This window comes from Hyaena hyaena, unplaced genomic scaffold, assembly GCF_003009895.1.
Source record: "Hyaena hyaena isolate Hyena2069 unplaced genomic scaffold, ASM300989v1 scaffold_351, whole genome shotgun sequence".
NCBI classification, from domain to species: Eukaryota; Metazoa; Chordata; class Mammalia; order Carnivora; family Hyaenidae; genus Hyaena; species Hyaena hyaena.
In genome coordinates, this window is record NW_024080983.1 from 1,151,858 (window position 1) to 1,176,097 (window position 24,240).

The following is a 24,240-nucleotide window of genomic DNA, read 5'->3' on the forward strand; positions in this document are numbered from 1 at the left end:
GCCCCTCCCCTGCTCATGCTCTGTCTCAAAATAAATAAATCTTTAAAAAAATTAAAAATAAAGACTTTAAAAGATACTTTCAAACCACTGAATACATGTTCATTTCTATCCTGTTTATTCCTTAAATGTTTAGAAGCAGCTTCCGATAAGAATATGAATAAGAATACAGCATGATCTCATTATGTAAAAATATACATATGGGCATAGGGAAAAAGACTGGAAAGAATACATCAAAACATTAACAGTTGTTTTCTCCAGATGAAGTGATAGAATTCTAATGCTTATTTTTTTCTTTTTCTTGTGTTGAACTGTATTTTCCACATTTTCTACAATAAGAACATGTTGCTTTTATAATTAAACTAAAAAAAGATTACATAAATTGAAAGTTAAACATAATTAAGAATAGGAGAATCAGGCAAAATACACAAAAATGCAGGAAGCCATGACTAAGAGAAAAACATTGAAAATAGATGAACAGACTGTTGGGGCACCTGGGTGACTCTATCAGTTAAGTGTCTGGCTCTTGATTTCAACTCAGGTCATGATCTCACTGTTTGTGAGTTTCAGCCCCATGTCAGGCTATGCACTGGCAGTGCGGTGACTGCTTGGAATTCTCTCTCCCTCTCTCTCTCTGACCCTCTCTCACACTCTCTCAACATAAACAAGCATTAAAATGAAATAAATTTTTAAAAAAGAAAATAAATGCACAGACTCTAAAGATCTCTACAACTGAATATTTCTGCTTCAAATTTGACTCTGAATTCCATGACAATGAAGACAAATAGACACATAGTTCAGTCATCAAGAAAGTATAGTATTTCTATCACTGTATATCAAATAATCACAAACTCAGTGGCTTAAAACGATATCTGTTTATTAGCTCAGAGTTCCATAGGTTAGAAGTCTAGCTGGGTTCCTGTAGGCAGAATTTCATTCCCTGTCCTTTGTTGGGCTGAGATCTCAGTTTCTTTGCTAAGTGGAGTCCTCCATTGCTAACCAAGCAACAGGGTATCAACTGTGTCTTGGGCTTCAAATCTCTCACTTCTCTGTCTCTAACTTTACATGTAAAGGGCTCGTGTGATTAGGTCAGGACCACTCAGAGAATCTACCTTTGTTAAAATTAACTGTTCATAGGGGCGCCTTGGTGGCTCAGCTGGTTAAGTGTCTGACTAACTCAGGTCATGATCTCACAGCGGATTTGAGCTCCGCATCGGGCTGATAACTCAGAGCCTGGAGCCTGCTTAGGATTCCGTATCTCCCTCTCTCTCTTCCCCTCCCCTGCTCACGCTCTATCTCACTCTTTCAAAAATAAATAAACATTTTTAAAAAGGGTCTCAAACCAGATTTTCAAGTCTTTGCCTCTACCCTCCACCCAGTTCTGTGGACTTTGGTAAGGAACAGTCTGAATGATAGATCCAAGTGATGTTTCAGCTTCCTACTTTGGACTACTGGAAAGAAGTCAATAGTAATGGTGCCTCATTTTCCAGAGTGTAGTTCAGGAACCAACAGAATTGGTGTCACCTAGGAGCTTGTTACAAATACAGTTTCAGGGGCTCCTGGGTGGCTCAGTCGATTAAGTGTCCGACTCTTGATTTCAGCTCAAGTCATGATCTCACGCTTTGTGAGTTCGAGTGCCACCTTGGGCTCCACACTGACAGTGCAGAGCCTGCTTGGGATTATCTCTTTCCCACTCTCTCTTTCTGCCCCATTCATGTTCTCTCTCTCTCTCTCTCAAAATAAATAAACTTAAAAAATTTTCTTAAAAAAAGAAAGTTTCAGGCCCCCAGACCTACTAAATCAAAACCTGCTTTACAACCAGATCACTGCATGATTCCTTAAAGCTCAAGAAGTGGTGCTTCAGAGACTTGCTGCTCCCTGTGTGAATTCTGCTGCCCAGACTCACTGAAGTCCCAAGGGCTTAGGACCTGTAGCCCTGTGGTCTGCCCCTTCCCTTACTTTCACCTCCTCAGAAATGAAAAGCACTGGCAATTGACAAGGAACTAGGGTCGTGGCTATAAGCTCAGCTCACTTTAAAAAGCTATGGTCAAGTCCAACAGACAGCCCCATATTCTCATGCAGTCCCAGCCAAGTCCCTGAGACATGATGGTGAAGATCAGATTAAATGGATTTGCCATAATGGGTGCCTGGTCACCAAGGTTGCTTTTAACTCTGGCAAAGTGGGTATTATCGCCATCAGCAACCCCTTCATTGACCTCAACTACATAGTGTGCATGTTCCAGTATGATTCCACCCACAGCAAATTCAACAGCACAGTCAAGGCTGAGAACAAGAAACTTGTCATCAGTGGAAAGCCCATCTCCATCTTCTAGGAGCGAGATCCCACTAACATCAAATGGGGTGATGCTGGTGCTGGGTATATTATGGAGTCCACTGGGGTCTTGACCACCAAGGAGAAGGCTGGGGCTCACTTGAAGGGTGAGGCCAAGAGGGTCATCATCTCTGACCCTTCTGCTGATGCCCCCACGTTTGTAATGGGTGTGAACCACAGGAAGTATGACAACTCCCTCCAGATTGCCAGCAATGCCTTCTGTACCAACAATGGCTTGGCCCCTCTGGCCAAGGTCATGCATGACAACTTTGGCATCATGGAGGGCCTCATGACCACAGTCCATGCCATCACTGCCACCCAGAAGACCGTGAATGGCCCTTCTGGGAAGCTATGGTGTGAAGGCTGAGAGGCCACCCAGAACATCATCCCTGCTTCTACTGGCACTGCCAAGACTGTAGGCAAGGTCATCCTGAGTTGAAAGAGAAGCTCACTGGCATGGCCTTCCGTGTCCCCACCCCCAACGTGTCCCTTGTGGATCTGACCTGCCGCCTGGAGAAAGCTGCCAAATACGATGACATCAAGAAGGTGGTGAAGCAGGGGTGCTTGGTTGGCTCAGTTGGTTAAGCGTCTGACTCTTGAATTCGACTCAGGTCATGATCTCATGGTTTCTGAAATCAAGTCCTATATTGGACTCTGCATTGATAGCATGGAGCCTGCTTGGGATTCTCTCTCTCTCTCTCTCTCTCTCTCTCTGCCCCTCCCCTGCTCATGCTAGCTCTCTGTCTCTCAAAATAAATAAATAAACTTAAAAACAAAAAGAAGGTGGTGAAGCAGGCATCAGAGGGGTTCCTCAAGGGCATCCTGGGCTACACCAAGGACCAGGTTGTCTCCTGTGACTTTAACAGTGACACACTCTTCCACCTTCGATGCTGAGGCTGGCATTGCCCTCAATGACCACTTTGTCAAGCTCATTTCCCGGGATGACAATGAATTTGGCTACAGCAACTGGGTGGCAGATGTTATGGTCCACATGGCCTCCAAGGAGTAAGAGCTCCCCGGACCACCAGTCCCAGCAAGAGCAAGAGGAAGAGAGAGGCCCTCAGCTTCTGGGGAGTCCTTGCTCCAACTTATCATCCCTCAACACACTCAGAATTTCCTGGCCTCTACATAGTTTCCATCCCAGGCCCCCTGAAGAAGGAGCGGGGCTTGGGAACCCTACTTTATCAGGTACCATCAATAAAGTATACTGTATCCAGCCAAAAAAATCCAAAAACAAAAACAAGAGAAGCTATAGACAAGCTGTTCTGAAAATTCATATGGAAATGCAAAGGACCCAGGGTCACCAAAAAAAGAATGAATTTGGAAGACTCAAATTTCCCAATGTCAAAACTTACTACAAAACTACCGTAATCAAGATCATCCAGAGGCGCCTGGGTGGCTCAGTCGGTTAAGCAACCGACTTCGGCTCAGGTCACGGTCTCCGGATTTATGAGCTCCACCCCTGCTTTGGGTGAGCTTGAGCCCCACTCCAAGCTCTAACCCTCTATTCTTCCCTCTCTCCCTCTCTTTATGCACCTCGTAGGATTCTCTCTCTGTGCCCCTTGCTCACTTGCCATGCTCTCTCTCTTCCTAAAATAGATAGATAGATAGATAGATAGATAGATAGATAGATAGATAGATAAAAGAGGATCATCCAACGGGGAAGGCATAGACTTTTCAAGAAATGGCACTGGAACAATTAGATGCCCATATGTAAGAGAATGAATTTGGCCCCCTACCTCACACTATAATCAAAAATTAAAGGGTGCCTGGGAGGCTCAGTAGGTTAAGCGTACAACTTCGGCTTAGGTAACGATTTCACGGTTCGTGGGTTCGAGCCCCGCATCGGGCTCTCTGCTGTCAGTGCAAAGCCTGCTTCGGATCTTCTGTCCCACTCTCTCTCTGCCCCTCCCCCGCTCACACTGTCTCTCTCTCTCTCAAAAAAAATTTTAAAAAATTAAAAAAAAAAAGAATACATCTTTACTTAAAAAAAAATAATCAGGGACACCTGGGTGGCTCAGTCAGTTAGGTGTCCAACTTCAGCTCAGGTCACGGTCTTGCAGTTTGTGAGTTTGACCCCTGCACTGGGCTCTCTGCTGTCAGTGCAAAGCCTGCTTTGGATCTTCTGTCCCACTCTCTCTCTGCCCCTCCCCTGCTTGTGCTGTCTCTATCTCAAAAACAAACATTAAAAAAAACTACTCTCTTAAAAAATTAATTAAAAATGGATCAAAAACTGGGGCAACCAGCTAGCTCAGTCGGTAGGGCATGAAACTCTTGATCTCGGGGTCATTAGTTCAAGGTCCACATTGGGCATAGAGCCTACTTAATTAAAAAAAAAAGGATCAAAAACCTAAATGGAAGAGCTAAAACTATAAAACTCTTTGAAGTAAACATAGGGGTGAATCTGAATGACTGGATTTGGCAATGATTTCTTAAATTTGACACCAAAATCACAGGCAACAAAAGAAAAAATAGATACATTAGACTTGATAAAATTTAAAACTTTTGTGCATTGGGGTGCCTGAGTGGCACAGTTGGTTAAGTGTCTGACTCTTCATTTCAGCTCAGGTCATGATCTCATGGTTTCATGAGTTCAAGCCCCGTGTCAGGCTCCATGCTGACAGTGCAGAGCCTGCTTGGGATTCTCTCTTTCTCTTTCTCTCTGGCCCTCCTTCACTTGGCACTCTCTCTGTCTTTCTCAAAATAAATAAACTTTAAAAATATAAAAATAAAACTTTTGTGCATTGTTGAATACTATCAAGAGAGTGAAAATACAATCCACAAACGGGAGAAATATTTGCAAATCACACATGTGATAAGAATTTACTAGCCAGAATATATAAAGAACTCTCATAGCTCATCAACAAAAAGAAAAACAAGCCAATTGGAACCTGGGCAAAGGCTTTGAATAGACATCACTCCAGAGAAGATATGGAATGGGGCGCCTGGGTGGCTCAGTCGGTTGAGCTTCCGAATTTGGCTCAGGTCGTGATTTCACGGTTCATGGGTTCAAGCTCCGCATCGGGCTCGGTGCTGACAGCTAGCTCAGAGCCTGGAGCCTGCTTCAGATTCTGTGTCTCCCTCTCCCTCTGACTCTCCCCTGTTCATGCTGTCTCTCCTTCTCTCTCACAAATAAATAAAACAACGGGGCGCCTGGGTGGCTTAGTCGGTTAAGCGTCCGACTTTCGCTTAGGTCATGATCTCGCGGTTCGTGGGTTCGAGCCCCGCATCGGGCTCTGTGCTGACTGCCAGCTCAGAGCCTGGAGCCTGTTTCAGCCTGTGACTCCCTCTCTCTCTAACCCTCCCCTGCTCACGCTGTCTCTCTCTCTCTCTCTCCTAGAAATAAATAAAAAAATATTAAAAAAAAAGTTAAAAAATAAAATAAAATAAAAAAAAGAAATAAATAAAACGTTAAAAAATAAAAAAAAAAAACAAAGACGATATGGAAATGTCCAAGAAGCCAATGCAAAGCTGCTCCATGTCATTAGTTAAGAAGTTGCACATTAAAACTACAAGGACACAACACTTCATACCCACCAGGACAGTCAATAAGAAAGAAACTGAAAAATAACGAGTATTGGCAAAGATGAGGAGAAGTTGGAACCCTCACGCGCTGTGGGTGAGAATGGACAATGGTGCAGCCTATGTGGAAAATTGTTTGGCAGTTTATCAAAATGTTAAGCACACAATTACCCCATGACCCCGCAAAGACACTCGCAGGTACAAACACAAAATAATTGAAAACATGCAAAAATATGGTCACAAAGGTTCATAGCAGCATTATCCGTGGGAGCCAACAAGAGTGGAAAGAGCACAGATGCCCATCAGCGGATGGATGAACACAAAATGGTATATCTCTACAGGATGGAATAAGATTCAGCCATAAAAGGAGTGTACTACAACATGGATGCTGTATGCGCTTCTGTGCCATAACATAGAAGACCCTCGAAAACATTATGCTAAGTGAAATATGTCAGAGCCACAAGGACACATATTCCCTTTACATGAAATACCCAGAATAGGCAGACCCACACAGACCGAGAGGTTAATCATGGTTGCCAGGTTATAGAAAAAGTGGGGAGAGGGGATTAGACTTGGGATTGACTGCCATTGGGACAGGTTTTTTGGGAAGAGGTGAGGTGGTAGTGTTGTGCCCAATTCGCGAGTTCCCAGAGACTTCCAAGGAGCCGACACCGATGCAAATACAAAAGAGTCTTTATTACAAGCTCGGGCAGGGGCTCACCCGCCTACCGGTGTCGTGGCAGCAAGGTGAAGCCCCGAACAACAGTGAGCAGGGTTTTTATGGGGTAAGCGACGGGGGTGTTACAGTGCACACGTTGTACGTATAGCATCATCACATAAGCACCAATTACAATTGTACAGCGCGCATGGTAATAGCTTTGACCATTCAGTATCTGTGAGGTGTTCATTACTTTTGCTGGGACCCAATCATGACTTTTGAGAATCCTTTGAAAATAACCAATTATGAGGTGAGTTTAAAGGGCCCACGTGGGGTTCAGGCAAGCGGTGAGAAATTGGCTAGTTTGTATAAGATAACTGTCTGTGGTTCCCAGCCTTGACTCAGACCAAAGGAATGTTTTTTGATTAGCTGATCTGAGGGCGGTTTGAGGATGGCTTTAGCCTTGAACAATCTGAGGCTTTTCCTGGAACTGGGGCTACGTGCAGCCTGAGGTTGCTCTTAATGGAGGACTTAATTTTAGGTTCTTCAGTAGAAAGTTCTAGAATTCGACAGTGGGCATGGTTATATGACATAGTAAATAAACTGAAGACCACTGAATTGGCCACATTAAAATGGTAAATTTAGTGGTACGTGAACGACACCTCAATAATATGATAAATATATGAAAAGTAAGCCACAGGGTCTGCTTCCAGATTCTGGTTCTCTGACCTCAGGTATCAAGAGGTCAAGCTAGAATCTCTCCTTACTGCACACTGAGGGATGAGGGAGAAAGGAAGCCATATTTAATTAATTTAGAAGAAATGAGATTAAATCACAACATGAAATGAGGGGATGAAACGTCTCCCCACTCAGAGGGAATGTATCAACCGTAAAAATGAACTTTTTCTCTTCTTTAGGGATGGAAGCAACTACCAAACAGTGCTTCTCTCAAAGTGTTTGCTGGTCGCTTCCTAAGGAAAGGAATCCAATCATCCCGTTGTTTGGTCTCCAAGCCAGGTGACAGAAAAACATTTTTTTCCTCTCCCCACTGAATGCACTGTTTTCAAACTTCGGTTGGTGCAGGACCATTTCACTGCCATCTGCAAAGAGCCTCAAAGCTGTTGGGGCCGATGAAATGTATTCTGGGACACTCTCGGGTGGACCGTCGGCCTGAGAAGTTGTAATGGCTGCGGAGGGCCTTTCTGTTCCTTTGTCTCGAGTATAGGAAGTCCCAACGTTTTTGCAAACCATATCGTGCTCTCTCAGGTAAGGAGGAGGCTTCTGTCTTCCTGACACATTTATACTCCTCTTAGCCTAGATAACTGCCTTTCATCCTCTGTTTCCGATTTGATGTCGGCTCCTTTGGGCAGCTACCCAGAACGTCAACAACAGGCGAGGGGCTTGGGGAAGGTTTTTGATATTTTACACGACCTCAGCCAAGAGAAGAATCCTAAGTGTTCTGTTTTTACGTGACAAATTGGTTCAAGTCTAGCAGCTTAATTCAATCCGTGTTTATCACCTCACGGTTTCCATGGGTCAGCAGTCTGAGCTACATCTTTAAAAAAATTTTTTAATGTTTATTTATTTTCGAGACAGACAGAGTGTAAGCAGGGGAGGGGCAGAAAGAGAGGGAGACACAGAATCCAAAGCAGGCTCCAGGCTCTGAGCTGTCAGTGCAGAGCCGGACACAGGGCTCGAACTCAGTAAGAGCGAGATCATGACCGAGCCAAAGTCGGACGCCCAAATGACTGAGGCACCCAGGCGCCCCGGAGCCACATCTTTTGCTCAGGGTCTCATAAGGCTGCAGTCATGTGTGTCAACTAGGCTATCTGCTAATCTGAAGCTCGGGGTTCTCTTCCAAACTCATTTAGGTTGTGAGCAGAATTTAGTTCCTTGCTGCAGCAGGACAATTGATCTTGGCTCCTAGTGGTTTCCCTTCTCCATAGATAGTTCATAACCTGCTGGTTGGTTCCTTCAAGGCCAGCAAGAGAGCATCTCTGCCATGTGGAGACTGATTTTAAGGAAGGCCTAGCTCCCTTTTCAAAGGGTTTGCCTGATTAGGTCAGGCCCACCCAACAAATCTTTCCTTTTGAGTGACTTATCAACAGATTAGGGACCTTACATCTGAAAAATTCTTTCATCCTTGCCATATAATACAACATAATCACAGAAGCAATATCACATCATAGTCGCGGGCCCTGCCTTCACTCAAGGGGAGAACTTTATACAGCTGTGTATATCAGGGGCAGGAACTTAGGGAAGATTTTACAATTCAGTGTATTACAGACCCCTTGATTTTACTTAAGGGACCCCACTTCTCCCCTCAGTTCATGAGCTTTGGTGGTGCTGATCCCAATCCCCACCACTCCCTGATTTTATAGAAAATTCAATTAAGAACTGTTCTTTGTACACTACTACATAGATCACGTATTGTTTTCTTGCCTATAATTGTTTTCATGTTTGTAATCTAGCTCCGTGCTAGAGTGTAAGTACCATGAAAGCGGGGACCTTAGAGATCTTGTTCAGTTTTCTGTCCTCTGAACCTCTTTGGTATGTATTAGGGGATACCTGCATTCCAATACAGATGTTTTTGGTATACATTAGGGAACATTTGTCAAATGAGTTTTCCTCATTTTCACATGAGAAAGGAAGCTTGTAGACTAGGCTTGTCCTTGAACTAGTAAATGCCTTTGAGGAGAAAAATGTCTTCAAAACAAAGAATAATAGTAACCACTTCTATAACAGGATGTTCCAGGCACTGGGGCCACTTAGTACTCCAAAACACTCTAAGGTGTGTTTAGCGGGGAGGTGAGGGGGCTTAACGAACAACATTGTTCTACTGCCTGTACATTTCACAGCGGCGAGCAGGCCGCGGTCGGCTGCGCACAAGGCTCCTGCAAGCCTCCCGGACCTCGGAGTCGCCCTTTGCCTCCGGACGGCAAGCGAGGGAACAGACAATGTTTCACGTGGCGTCCAATAAATTCCAGGGGCCAGCTCAGCAGCACGAGGGGACAGGCACAACGCGTTCCCTAGTTTTGAAACAAAATAAGGCCTCCGAGAGCACGCAGGTGGGGGAGGGCTTGCGGCTGTGCACGCAAGGGGGCGGGCCGTTCACGCTCCTCCCCGTTTCATTGGCCAGGACTCGGCCACGTGACCCAATCAACGGGCAGTTGGCTGGTGCATTTCAGGCTCCGGCTTGAGGGAGACCAACCGTCGTCGTCGTCGGTCCTCGTGAGGAGAAGGTCGTTCCTGTCGGCCGGTCCGCGGGTCGTCCTGAGGGGGCCTGGGGGACTCTCGCAGGCCCGGCCACGCAGGCGGAGAAGTCTCTTTTGGGGTGAGTGCGGAAACTAAGGAGGAAGGGAGCTTGATTTTCTTCCTAGCCTGCTTGCTACCTGTTTTTCGGGCGAACGCTAATCCTTTGGTCTTTCGTCTTGTTTCGTGTTTTAAGTTTTCTGTCGCTGGTTCGTTTTGCCATCAGAATTCGGTCAGAATTTGCTCATTCCGTCAGAATAGAACCCTTTGTCCCTGCAGAACTCGGGACTTCATTTTTCTAGAAACTGTGAGGACCCTGCTTCCCCCGCCCCGCCCCGCCTCGCCTCGCTCCCCGGCCTTTCCACCTCAGAAACGAAGCCCTTCGAGGGCGGGCTTGGCCGTGAGAAGCGCGAACCACGTAATTTATGTGTTTGGAAGATTTTCCTGAAATCTCTCGTTTTCAAATTTGACTCCGTGTTGTGGAATATCCACTTAAATAAGGAAAGTTCAACATAGTGGAAATAGGGAATTTATACGTAACCGAAAGGAATTATTTGCAAGTCTTTAGACAAGGTCTAAGGGGGAAAAAAAAAACTAGTGTTTTAACCGTGTAGGCGGCGTTGTAGGGACTAAAAAACCTGGCAAGGGAAGAGGCCAGTAGAGCGAAGCGTATTGGAGATAAATTGAAAACTGAAAATCTTGAGGTAAATTGTTCATTTTTGAATACCACAGGTACTGATTTTAAGGGCAGAGCAGTCTTGCTGTAAAGGTGGTTTCTTTTCGTATTTTTACACTTTCTCTTTGGAAACGATTTCAAAGCTTAACACTGCAAGATCAGAGCAGTGCGTGAAAACCATGTACTCAGATTTCACGTTTCTGTTTTACGTTGACTTCTGGTCTTCATCGTCTAATCTCTCCGCCTTTCTGAACCGCTTGAGAGTTACATGTATGTATCACAGCCCCCTATTCCTGCTAAGGAGAAACTGCCTATTCCTTAAATACGCGGATATTCACATAGAGATGATACCTACATAGTACCCGGCACAGCATTTAACAGCTGTTGTCATAAGCCTCGCTCTATTGTATGCTACCTGTCTATTTCTTTTTTCCTTTTCTTGTTTTAAAAAAAATGTTTATTTTTGAGAAAGAAAAAGCGCGAGTGGGGGAGGGAAGGGGGGAGGGGAGAGAGAATCCCAAGCAGGCTCCACAGTCAGTAGTAAGCCTGATCCGGGACAAACCGTGAGATCATGACCTGAGCTGAAGTCGTAAGCCCAACCCACTGAGCCACCCTGGCGCCCCCTAAGGTTTGGTTTTTAAAGTCATCTCTAGAACCAACGTGGGGCTTCCACCAGAACCCTGAGATTGAGTTGCAGACTCCGCTAATTGAGCCAGCCAGGAACTGGTCCTGTTTCTTTTCCTTCAGCCCGACTAACTGATCTCGAAGGCAAGGAACATAGCTGATTGTCCCTGCCTGAATCCCAATGCCAGTAATATTGCACATGCAGTGATTTATTAAAATTATTTTTTAGTTGATTAAACAAATTTTTAAATATTTCTGTGATTTTTAAAATTACTTTATTGGCCAGTGGTGGAAGGATTGCAAGTATTAATTTTTTCACATGACAAATAGGAATACATTTTGGTTTTATTAGTAATTTCTAGTTTAACCGCTTCATGTTCAGAGAGGCTGTTCATAGTGTTTCTCCTCTGTGAAATTTATTGGTATTTTCTTGCAACTTAATCTATGATCAGTTTTTGTGACTATACTATGTAATTGAAAAGACGTCTTTGTAATCAGTTTAGATTTTTACATATTTATAATTTCTGCCTTGTTGATTATGCTGTTTAGGTTGCCTTTTTTCTTACTCATTTTTTGGTCCATTTGATCTGACTTGTACGGAGTAGAGTATTCTTAGTGTGTTTGTTTCAATCTCCTTGCAATTTATGTAGTTTTACTTCATTAATGATATTGTTTAATATTTGGTAATAAATACTCTTAAATGTATTTTTGTGCAGAGTGGCTTTTAATATAGAAATTGTCCCTCTCTTTGCTCTGAAACTTGAATTTTACTTTGTGGATACCAGGATATCTGCTTTTTTTGTGTCTATTTTTCTCTTTCCATCATTCCTGTTTCCATATGTCTGGCATACCTTTGTCCCAATCTCTGTATTTTAGCTTTCTTGAATCTCTGAGGTGTGGCTCAAATACAAGAGAGTTGAGTTTTCCTTTGTGAGTGAAATTAAACTTTTTTTTTTTTGCTAATCAAGGATAGCCCATTTCCATGTAAGTCTTTGAAATGTATGTTTATTTTACATTTTGTCACAATCTTTTATAATTATGTGTATTTTATTTGCTGTGTATCCTTTGTTTTTTAATTTGACACACATATTTTCGGTATTTAAGAAATTTTGCATTTTTGTTCCGGTGGTTATCTTGGTATTTATACCTTTTTTTTAAAAAAAGATTTTAAGTAATCTCTACACTAGCATGGACTCGAACTCCCGACCCCAAGAACAAGAGTCATATATTGTACTGACTGAACCAACCAGGTGCCCATATACCTTTTAAAAAAAATTTCTTTTTGGGGGGCGCCTGGGTGGCTCAGTCAGTTAAGCATCCCACTTCAGCTCAGGTCTTGATCTCATGGTTTAGGAGTTCAAGGCCCACATAAGGCTCTGCTCAGAGCCTGGATCCTGCTTCGGATTTTGTGTCTCCCTCTCTCTCTGGTCCTCCCCTGCTGGTGCTGTCTGTCTCAAAAATAAACTTTAAAAAAAATTAAGATTTTTTTTTTTTTTTACAGTAATCTCTCCACCCAACATGTGGCTTAAACTCACGATCAAGAGTCACATGACCAAGAGTCACATGCTCTTCCTACTGAGCCAGCCAGGCAAATGTTTATTCATTTTTGAGACCGAAAAAGTGTGAGCGGGGGAGGGGCAGAAAAAGAGGGGGACAGAGTTTCTGAAGCAGGCTCTGCACTAACCTGAGCTTAAGTGCACTAACTTAAGCCATCCAGGGGTCGTAGGATTTCTACCTTTTTAAAGTACACACAGTTTCTTGTTTCTTATTGTTTCACTTGCTGAGGTCAGGTTTATTTTGTTTTATAATTTTTTAATTTACATCCAAGTTAGCTAGCATATAGTGCAGTAGTGATTTCAGGAGCGGATTCCTTAATGCCCCTCACCTATTTAGCCCATCCCTCTGGTGTATCGTTTTTAAATTAGTATCTTAACTTCTGCCTATTTTGTTCTTTCACTTCCCCTTATTCCATTTATTAGTCGCATTGCTTTTACTTTGTCAAAATGTACATTTATGCACGGGTCTTTCACTTTCCATCCCAAATTTTGTTTTGTTCATTATATCATCCATCTTCCCATCCACTTCCTAAGATGTGGATTTACTGTCTGTCATTTTGCCGAATTTTTCCAGCTATCTCTTGGAAGAAGCTTGTCTTCCAGTACAGGAGTTGGCAAAGTTTTTCTCTAGCAGGCCAGATCATGAAACGTATTAGGCTTTGCACATCATATGGTCTCTGCCACACTGCTCAGCTCTGTTGTTGTCGCGTGAAAGCTACTGTAGGCAGGAAACAAATGAGTGTAGCTGTAGTCCCATAAAATTATCTGTAAATGCTGAAATTTGACTTGCTTGTAATTTTCACAGGTTGTGAGATAGTGTTAATGCTTTTGATTTTCTTGTAACCATTTAAAAATGCAGAAAACAGTTCTGCCTAGCTAGGTCCCCGTACAAAAACAGGACAGGTTGGATGTGCTCCATGAGCAGAATTGGCCAACATTGATTCTAGTAGATTCCTCAAAAAGGGATCATGGGTACAGAATTCCCTAAGCTTTTGGATGTTGAAAATGCTGTATGTCTGTTTGTATGTTGTTAATAGCCTTGATACTTGAAGGCAGCTTTGTTGGAGATAAATTCCTTGGTTTATGCTTCCTTTTACTGAATATTATAAATGCTCCTCCATTTTTGTCTTGCTTTTATATATTGTATCTGAATGTCTGCTACCAGTCTAATTCTTTGCCTCTTACTTGATCTTTTTGCCTGGAGGCCTTTAAGATTCTTTGTCTTTGAAATCTAATAGTTGAAAGACTAAATCTTGGTGTTGACTGTATATTCTCAATGTATATAGGTAGACATAGGTCATTTTCTATTTCTGGAACATTTTCTTCGATTATAATTTTTAAAAATGGTAAAAATTTTTTAGAGCACAAGTAGGTTGGGGGGAAAGGGGGGTACAGAGATAGACAGGGAAACAGATTCTGAAGCAGGCTCCAGGCTGTCAGCACAGAGCCCAACACGGGCTTGAAGCCATGAACCTCATGAGATCATGACCTGAGCCGAAGTCAGACACTTAACTAACTGAGCCACCCAGGCGCCCCTTGGGATATAATTTTAAAGTCATAGCTTTGTTCTATTGATTATCTTTTCACTGGGACTGCAATAATCTGTCATTCTTTCTTTGCTGGTCTTTTATTTTCATTTTTTCTGCTCCCCTTTTTACTTTCCTATCACTTTTTTTTTAATGTTTTATTTATTTCTAGGAGAGAGAGAGAGAGAGACAGCGTGAGCAGGGGAGGGTCAGAGAGAGAGGGAGTCACAGACTCTGAAACAGGCTCCAGGCTCTGAGCTGGCAGTCAGCACAGAGCCCGAAGCGGGTCTCAAACCCACGAACTGTGAGATCATGACCTAAGCGAAAGTCGGACGCTTAACCTACTAAGCCACCCAGGCGCCCCTTTCCTATCACATTGTATTCTATTGGGTTTTTTTTTCCTGCCCCTTATTATTTATCACTGACCCTTATTAAATTTTACTGAGGTCTGTTCTCCCTTGGCACCTTGTAATTTACTCTTCATTTATAAAATAACTTTGTATTTTTCTTCCATTTATTTTGAGTGTGTGTGCGCGCATGCATGAGCACCGGCGTATGAGTGGGGGAGGGATGGAGAGAGAGAATTCCATGTAGCTCCACGCGGTCAACACTGAGACTGATGCGGGATGGATCCCATGAACCATGGAATCATGACCTGAGCTGAGATCAAGACTTGGACGCTTAACCGACTGAGCCACCCAGGCGCCCCTCAAGGTAATTTTTTTAGTTTTTACCACATGTCCATTTGTGTCTATTGAATTAAATATCATTATTAAATTATTGAGCTAAATTACATTAATTTTTTTTGCTTCATGATTGTTTTTCAGAGGTTGGGGTTACCTAAGTTGATATGTATTAAATTTAATTTCTAAGATTCTTGCAAAATTCTATATGGACCATGGACCAGTCACCTCCTTAATTCATTTTTGTGGCATTGTATATTTTACAGGATTTCTACTTTAATGACACTCTCTTATGTCAGTATAGAAAAGTCCAGATACTTGAGTGGATTTCTTTATTTTGGTTCATGTGAGGAGATTGTGTTTTCTCTGGTGTTGTGGGTCTCTTGTTTTGCATGACCCTAAATTTTTCTCTTTTGTTTCTTTGCGACTTCACCGACCAATTGCCTGTGGATGCACTTCCCTCTTTTACCTTTTTTTTCCCTCTTAAAAGCTATGGGTGTTGAAGCCTCCTCCTTCAAATTGCATGTACTTCAGTCCTCTCCCTATCATATGTGTTCAAGATACCTGTTTTTTAGTAATTTTCAGACAGGATGGATTTATGCTTTAGCACAATGTGTACGGATCCACCTTAGGCCTGGTTGCTATTTCCTCTCCTTTCTCTTTGCTTGGTTTTGGTGTAGGCATGGTTTTTTTTTTTTCTTTTTTTTTTTTTTTTTTTTTTGATCTTTGAAGGAAACATTAGAAGATAGAGGCCTAGATGGCCTTGGTTGTTTCCAGCTACATTAGGCGGCCCTAAAAGTGGTGCAATTTGAAAGGAAGACTTCTTTTTATGTTACGGGAGAAAAAACACTGTTAAAACACAGTTTGTATTTTTGCAAAGACCACTGCTAACATGCTGCCAAGGTCAAAGAGACCTTAATTATTTCAATTTAGGGTAAGTCACACCATTGTATCTGAGAAACCTTGAGAAACTCAAAGTAGATCTTTGATGACTTCATGGAATCTTTTAGAACTCAAGCTATTTGTCTGCATTTGCTTCTGTCGTTTGGGTACTGCCAGAAACTTTACTTCAGGGTTATGACAGTATGAGTAATCCATGATGTTGAGTCATGTACAATTAATGTAATTATAAAAGTTAGACTGAAGGTTTTTTTCCTAAACTTCTGGTAATGTCAAATTATAAACAACTCACCTGAAGTGTCATTCATTCGAGAAAAGTTTCTGCAGTCATTTGTGCTACTGGGAATATTAACAGATAAAGAATGTCTATACTATAGGAGTGGAATAGAATATCATCAATTAAGATGGTTGCTTTTGTAACTAGTAAATAACCTGTTACTGTCATCGAATACCAAACCCAATAAGTAGTAATTCCCTAATGGTTGTGGTTTTAATGTAATGGTTCACTAATGATGTCTGTTAAATGATCTGCTCATACTCTTGTAGCTCACTGGGAGCAAGGTGAACCCCTCTCTGAATCAGCTGGATTAGAAATTCCAAGAAAGCAGTACAGGTAATGTACAATCTGTAATTTACATTGTATTATACTTTAAAAGGATATTCTGAGCGATCTTTTGCAAAAGTAAGACGTAGCTGACAATTTATGTCATTGGAAGTTCTATGTCTGATCTCTAAAATAGGAATAAAGTAAATTAAGTCTGGATTCAGTCATGCACAAATCACTAAGAATTTGCCCTTTGGGAAGTTGTATTAATTCTTTCTTGCCTAACTGATGATTTATGCAACATTCATCTTTTTAAATGTTTTATTTAAGTAATCTCTACACCCAACGTGGGCCTGGAACTCCTGATCCCTGATCAAGAGTCAGATGCTATTCGACTGGGCCAGCCAGGTGTGCCCCACATCACTCCGGTTTTAAATCTTATTCAACCTAGGCAAATTCACGACACCTTTAACTTTCGGAAACTTGATCTCCATTATACTTTGTATATGCACAAGCAATCCCATGCCTTAAATGCCGTCATCACTTAGAAATGTTCCATCTTCAGGGTCTCAGCTTCTGAAGTCCAAACCTCCTTTCTCAGAGTTCCTGCTACCTCACTTGTGTGGAATGTGTACAAGGCCTTGGACGCCCTGGAGTATCCCATGGCTTTGCCGTTCTCTCACACCATCACTGAGTTCCGATCTCATTTGCCACCTAAAGCAGCCTGGGCCCCTGAATTGCCTATTTCAGCAGTGTCCCTGATGTTTCAGAATCCCTTGCTGCTTTGACCTGTAATTCTATTTTATTTTTTTAAAGTAAGCTCTACGCCCAACATGGGACTTCAACCCCTAACCCTGAGAGCAAGACCCACATGTTCTACTGACTGAGCCAGCCAGGTGTCTCCTGACCTGTAATTTTAGCTGTGCCATTTTCCACTGTGGTTAACCCCAAAGAGATTTATCCTGACACATAGACCCCACAGCTGGCTTCACTATTCATGCCAATGCCCAGCATCAGCTGAGCTGTTTTGGGTCTTTATGGACCCCTTCCCTCTCTTGTTCGGCCATACTTTCTCTTCCACATCCCCACTCTTTTCAAGCCCCCCACTGACTTTTTAAATTTTTTTTTTTTAACGTTTCTATATTTTTGAGAGATAGAGTCCGAGTGTGAGCAAGGAAGGGACAGAGAGGGAGGGAGACACAGAATTGGAAGCAGGCTCCAGGCTCTGAGCTGTCAGCACAGAGCCCGATGTGGGGCTTGAACTCACAAACTGTGAGATCATGACCTGAGCCGAAGTTGGACGCTTAACCGACTTTTAGAACTGCCTATCTCCCTGTTACTGTGTTTTACTTCTGCTTCAATCAGGGTGTGCTCTTGCCTGATGCTACAACAGTCCGTCTGCTTCCCCATCATCATGCTCTCTCACTTGGTGTTTCCTCAGGTAGCATTAGTTACCCTTATCTCTGCAAAAGGTTATAAATCTTTCAAGGTCCAGCTGAAATGCTCCCTTCTTTTGAAGCCCAGTCAGGACTCCTCCCTCAAAAAACTTCCCATTTGTCTAACACTTTTTTAAATGTTTATTTTAATTTTATTTTTGAGAGGGAGAGAGAGCGAGCATGCGCACAAGCCGGGGGCAGAGAGAGAGAGAGAGAGAGAGAGAGAGAAAGAGACACAGAATCTGAAGCAGGCTCTCGGCTCTGAGCTGTTAGCACAGAGCCTGACATAGGGCTTAACTCAGGAACTGTGAGATCATGACCTGAGCTAAAGTCAGGTGCTTAACTGACTGAGCCACCCAGGTGCCCCTCTAATATTTTGTTTATACTTTTCATACGGTATTTCTGTTATTGGACCTTATTGCTGATAATTGTGTTTCCATAGGTACATTATTTTCAACAATACTGTGAACCCTTTGAGGACGAGGATGATCATCTGGTTTTTCTTTGTCTCCTTAGTGCCTAATTTGAGGCATGGCTTATGCTAGATATTATTAATAAAGAGGAACAATAGCAAATCATGATCATACTAAAGCTGGTACATTAGTCTTAGCTAACAAATGGTGGTGACTTGGACAAGGGGAATGGTGGTGGGTCTCTGCAACATTCTGTTCATTCTAAACTATATCTCTATCATGATGAGCACAGAGCTTTCAGCAAAATTAAAGAAAAACACTATTTAACATGATCTGTAGGACTGCCTGGCTGGCTCACTCAGAAGAGCATGTGACTCTTGATCTCGGCGTTAGGAGTTTGAGCCCCATGTTGGGTGTAGAGGTTACTTCAATGAGTGAATGAATAAACAAACTAACATGATGTACAACACACCCCATGTTCTAAGTCTTTTATATCCCATCTTCTGTCATGCTTTCTCTTACCTCCCTTATAGCTCTATGGGTTTATTTGTAGGCCTTCATTCATTCATTCAATATTACTCAGCACCTACTCTGTCTGAAGCATTTTAAGTATTGGGTCTATACTTGTCCAGTAATGAAAGCTGCCTTTAGAGCAAAGGCTTTATTTATATGTCCTATTTGATGATGGGTTTATCCAGATGTAACACCATCATAACTCGAGGAAGATCTATAGTTGTCTTTTGATGAACTCCCTTCATATTAATCTGTATCCTTCCTGTAGCTCTTTCTACTTGTTAAAAATTATTTTTTATTCTTTTTGACAGCGGGTACATGTGAATGTGGGAGGGGAAGAGAGAAAGGGGGAGAGAGAGAGACTCAAGCAGGCTCCATGCTGTCAGCACAGAGCCCAATGTGGGGCTCCATCCCATGACCCTGGGATCATGAGCTGAGCTGAAATCAAGTCAGATGCTCAACCACCTGAGTCACATAGGTGGCCCCTAAAAATTATTTTTAGAATTCCATTAATGATCTATTATCCTTATAAAAATATCTGTGTAACCACCATCAATACCCTTCCAAAGAAGTAATTGTTGCTACAAGTTTAATGTTAATCATTCTAAAACATTTCTTATGTGGTGAAATATTCAGAAAATGTGGTATTTTGTGTGCATGATTTTCACCAAAATACTATATTCTCCATCTCTTCTGGAATCTGTTTTTCCACTCAGCATATCTGCGGGGGGGTATATGCAGATGTATCCACTCCTCTCTTGGTGAACCTTTCAGATACTGACAATTTTTAGTTAATATACACATGCTGTATACTTCTATTGTGCAAATGTGCTAGAATTTCTCTAGGTTAGAAACTGAGAAGTACAATTGATGGGTCCCTTATTCTTACTATATACTGTAATTGTGGGCGGATTGGCTTACCTCTTCATACTGGACTGTAAGCTGCTTGTTCATAGCATTTTTTATACCCAGAGCTTGGCACAGAGCCCTGGGGTAGGTATCTACTAGACAGATGAATGGAGGGAAAGTCCTGGAATCCTATTTATTCCCACCATTCCCTCTGCAAGCTTTCCTTTATAAGCCTTCCGTGTGTGTACATGGATCTACTGAAAGCCAGGCCAGACGAGGCCCCTCTCCTGCTCCACGACTAGTCTAACTTGTATCCTCTTCCTTTCTTCCTTATTCTATGCCTCCTTTCCCTTCTTTCCCCAAATCCTTAGCTCCTCTAACCCACCTTTGCTTTCTCCACTTGCTTCTTTCCGGAGTTGGGAGTTGCTGAAACTGAACCTTAATCAAATATCCAGCATTTTTACTTCCACCTTTAGAAATCTGCCTGACGCCACAGGGATACATGCAGCCCTGTTTTTATATTGCCCTAGTATTTCAAGGTAGATTCGGATAATTTCCATCACACGTGCCAAGTTCCCCTCCCCTCATTATGCTCCCATTCTGTGAAGATCATTCCATTTATTGCCTCCATCATAGGGACATGAGTCATAAAAATAATGAGACTGATGACTAGGGAGCAATATGTTCACAATAAGCACTAATACCACTCCAGAGAAGAACAATCCAAGAAAGAATTTTTCCTTCCCACATAGATTGTTTATAGTCTAAGGAGTGTAGCTGTCTGAATAGCAAGGAAAAGAGGCAACTAGAATGAGATAGTTGTGCTTTCCATGCAGGTTCCCTACAGCTTCATAAAGCTGTGGTTACCTGATGCCCTAGAGCAGGAGTAGGAAAGCTGTGGCCCCCGGGGCCAAATCCACCCCACTGCCTGGTTCTGTAAATAACATTTATTGGAAGACCAAACATCCATCATGTTTGTTTATGGTGTTATCTGATGCGGCTGCTTTCTGGAGACAGAGGGTTGAGTTGCTGGAAAAGAGATGGCCTCTGGTTCACAAAGCCTGATCTGTTTACTAACCAGCCCTTTACGTGGGCAGGTTGGCTGAGCCCTGCCCCGTAGAAAGAGCAAGCGCAGTGATGATTCGATAACTGCCCACGAAGGCATGCATCAGCAGCCTCCCTTCGGCCATACTCGAGCTACGCAGCGGCTTCCTCTAGCTCTGGTCCTCCTTTCTGTCCCCGATCTGCTGCCTCTAATCCTTTGTGCATGCCACACTGCCCAGTAGTCTCAGGAGAGTGCTGGCCTCCTGTTTGCCAGTACAGTTTGCCAGACCCCGTCTTCTCACCCCTTTATGCAAAGTGACCTCCTCTGAATTGCTGGCATTATCTCCTCGTTCAGGTAGGCTAAATCCGAACATACCCTCTCCAAACATAGCCGCCTCGCAGGCAGCGAGGTCATGCCTCTGCATCTGCCCAAGCAGCTTTCCCCCCGTTTTTTCTTGAAGTGTTCTTAATTCTCTAGATGACCTCATGAGATCTTACCCATTCTCTAAAAGCCAACTCCGGAATCCCATTTCTTTATGATTCTTCTTAGCAACTCAGCCTACAGAAATGGGTCAATTCTTTTTTTTTTTTTTTTTTTAAGTTTATGTATTTTTTGGGGGCGGGGCAGAGAGAGAGAAAATCTCAAGCAGGCCCTGCACTGTCAGCCCAGAGCCCAGCATGGTGTTTGAAACCACGAACTATGAGGTCCTGACCTGAGCTGAAATCAAGAGTCCAAACTCAATGGACTGAGCCACCCAGGTGCCCCAGAAACGGATCAGTTCTAAGGACCATTCTTACAATATATGGCTTCTGGTGGCCTTACAGATGCCAAGTTATAGTTTTTGTTTGTATGGGGGCACCTGGCTGGTTCAGTTGTGGAGCATGTGACTCGATCTTGGGGTCATGAGTTTGAGCCCCATGTTGGGCATAGAAATTACTTAAATTTTTTTTCAATGTTTATTTCTGAGAGAGAGAGAGAGACAGAGCGTGAGTGGAGGAGGGGCAGAGACAGGGAGGCACAGAATCTGAACCAGGCTCCAGGCTCTGAGCTGTCAGCACAGTAGGGCTCAAACTCAAGAACCGTGAGATCATGCCCTGGGCTGAAGTCGGACACTTGACCAACTGGGCCCCCCAGGCGCCCCTGGGCATAGAAATTAAATAGTTTCCGTGGGTAGAGTCTCTTATTCTCTTTTATACCTATGTGATTTTTTCCCCCCAGGCTGAGGGGCCTGGAGGCTTTTCTTAGCTGGTCCACAGGGTGGGGGGGGCGGGTCCAGTACCGGACCACGGGGGGCGGGGGGCACCTCCCCTGACCCTTGGCCTCTGGCCACAGCTGCCTCCCTCTGCTCCCGCCGCTTCTTCCACCGGAGCAGCCACCACTCTCGCTCAGACTCCCTCACGTGGCTCCGGGAACTGGGATGGTCCCAGTAGTCCCAGTCTTGCCACTTGTGCTTGTAGGCGGCGACATGGGGGACGCTGTCACTCCTGTGCTCGAGCCGCCAGATGAGGCGATGGGCACAATAGTCTGGCTGTTGGAGCACCGGCCGCGTGTCGTTCCCCTTTTGCTGAGTGGCCGCTGTCTTGTGCTCCTGGAGTCCTGGGAAGCTGGGGTGGGGTGGCGGGATGGTGGGCGTCCCCGGCGGGTCGGGCCCCCACCGCCGTGTGTCCACAGGTCTCTGCGGGCCGGCTCTACCTGTGTGTTTCAGCTCGACAGGACGTTTTCCGTCCTGTCGTCTTGCCTCTCTCTGTCTAATGAGATGGAAGGGTATATTTTCACTTGGACATATTTCAGTGACAATAACTAGGTAGTATTTTTTCTAGAAAAGCAGAACATACTGTGAGAAAAAAAGTTTTTCTTGCAGCCTAGCAACTTCTGCCTCCTATAAAATTCGTTTCCCCAGTCCATACTTAAGTCAGAATTGCAAAGAAGAAAAATGCCACTTTAATGAGAAGGAAATCGAATGAACCATGAACATTAACATTTTCAGAATTATACGGATAGTAAAGAACATCAATCCAATTGAGTACATTTTTTGGAAATCATGATTTCCTAGGTCTAAATACGCCCAGAATATCTTGAAAAACAAATTGGTACATAAATGTGCTGTCAGGAAGATTCTATTTTCTCACTTCCACAGTACTGCTTCTTAAGCCCAAGCGGAATATTTCACTATGGCAACGTGAAGCAAATTACTCAGCCTCAGATTGAAATGGGAAGATTCTAGCATATATAGGGTACGGAAAGCAAAGATCTCACTGTGAGTGCTCAAGAGAGAAATCTTTTGTTGACTGTTGTTTCTGGTTCCTGTGGAAAAGTCGTCTTTCACCTCACTGCCGGTCCCACTTTCCACCTGCTCTGCTAGCTCATTAACTACAGGCCACCCCTGCATTGACGTTTCTTTGGTTTTAGTGTGTCCTATATATTGCATACTAAACATTTCTTTGTTCTTTATCTGCACTGCAGATTGAACTGAGGATCTGGTATTTTTTATCTGGCAGCCGTACCCTGAGCTGGTCCCTTGGCCAGGTTCCTGGTGCCAGGACTGGGTAACCAGGGCCATCCTGCTTTCCGCCCCCCCCCCCCCCCCCCCCCCCCCCCCCCCCCCCATCGCAGCCAGGTGCCGGGAAGACACATTAGAGGCAAGACCCTTGCTCCTTGGCGTCCTGGCCCTTGCTAGATCCTGTCTGTACTCTGTACTTGTTCTCCCTGCACCGTCAGCCCCCAGCTTCACCGCCTAATGCCTGCCATCTTTTTGGTAGCTTCCTGAGTGGGCTTTGCTCTTCCTTGTCCCCTTTCATTCATCTCTGTCCACTCCTGCCTATGTCTTCAACCTTTCCATTCTTTTTCCAGCCTTTTTCCCCACCGGTACCTCCCCCTCCTCCCTTGCATGTTATTTTCCAGCCACGGGTGGTTCTGTGAACATGCCACCTTGTTTCTCGTCTCCGCCTGGATTCTGGTGACCTAGAATCGATGTCCCCCCCCCCCATGCCCACCAGAAACTATACCTCCACTCCGCTCTACCTGCTGGGCACTTAACTTTTAAGAATCAACTTGAAGGTCTCTACCACTAAAAGCTGTTTCTTATTGCCACACACTCTCCGATAATGGTATGAGGCTTCATACATCTTCTCCCATAGACTGAGCCTGTCTAAGGACACGAGGAAGTGGGTTAGTTTTAATTTGGGGAAACCACAGTGGTAGATGACTTTATAGGGCACGTGCTGTTTTGTCCATGTAAAAAAGTAATCATTGCCGAAAGCAGAGCACCTTTTTTGCCAGGGCTTCATTCCAGAGCCAGGAAATCAGCTTGGGGCCAGGGGCCAAGCTAATTCAGCAGGAGAGAGGAGAGGCGAACTTGGGAATCTTCCTCACTCATGTTTTCTTTGGTTTTGGTCATGTCTTGTTTTATATTAATTAATTGTGGCTTTTTTTTTTTTTTTTTTAACTTGGAACTGGGAGGCTAGACCAGCATTTGAGGGAAGCTAGAAAATCATGAAAAGTTGACATGGATATCCAACCCTGTGTTAATAAAATAACTGCCAGTGTGAGTCGTACAGAAGAGAAATCCATTTTTTTTAGTGTGTGTGCGTACAAAACTCTGTAGACGGTTATGTAAAGAGGAAGTAGGCCAGTCTACAGAGGTCAAAGGAAAGTCACCCCTAAGATTTTAAATTTTTTTTTTTTTTTTTTAATGTTTTATTTATTTCTAGGAGA

At 43.5% G+C, this 24,240-nt stretch overlaps 1 pseudogene; it reads left to right on the top strand.

Moving 5' to 3' along the window:
• Nucleotides 1–2,103: 2,103 nt before the first annotated feature.
• On the top strand, nt 2,104–3,338 carry LOC120243673 (annotated as a pseudogene).
• Nucleotides 3,339–24,240: the final 20,902 nt, after the last annotated feature.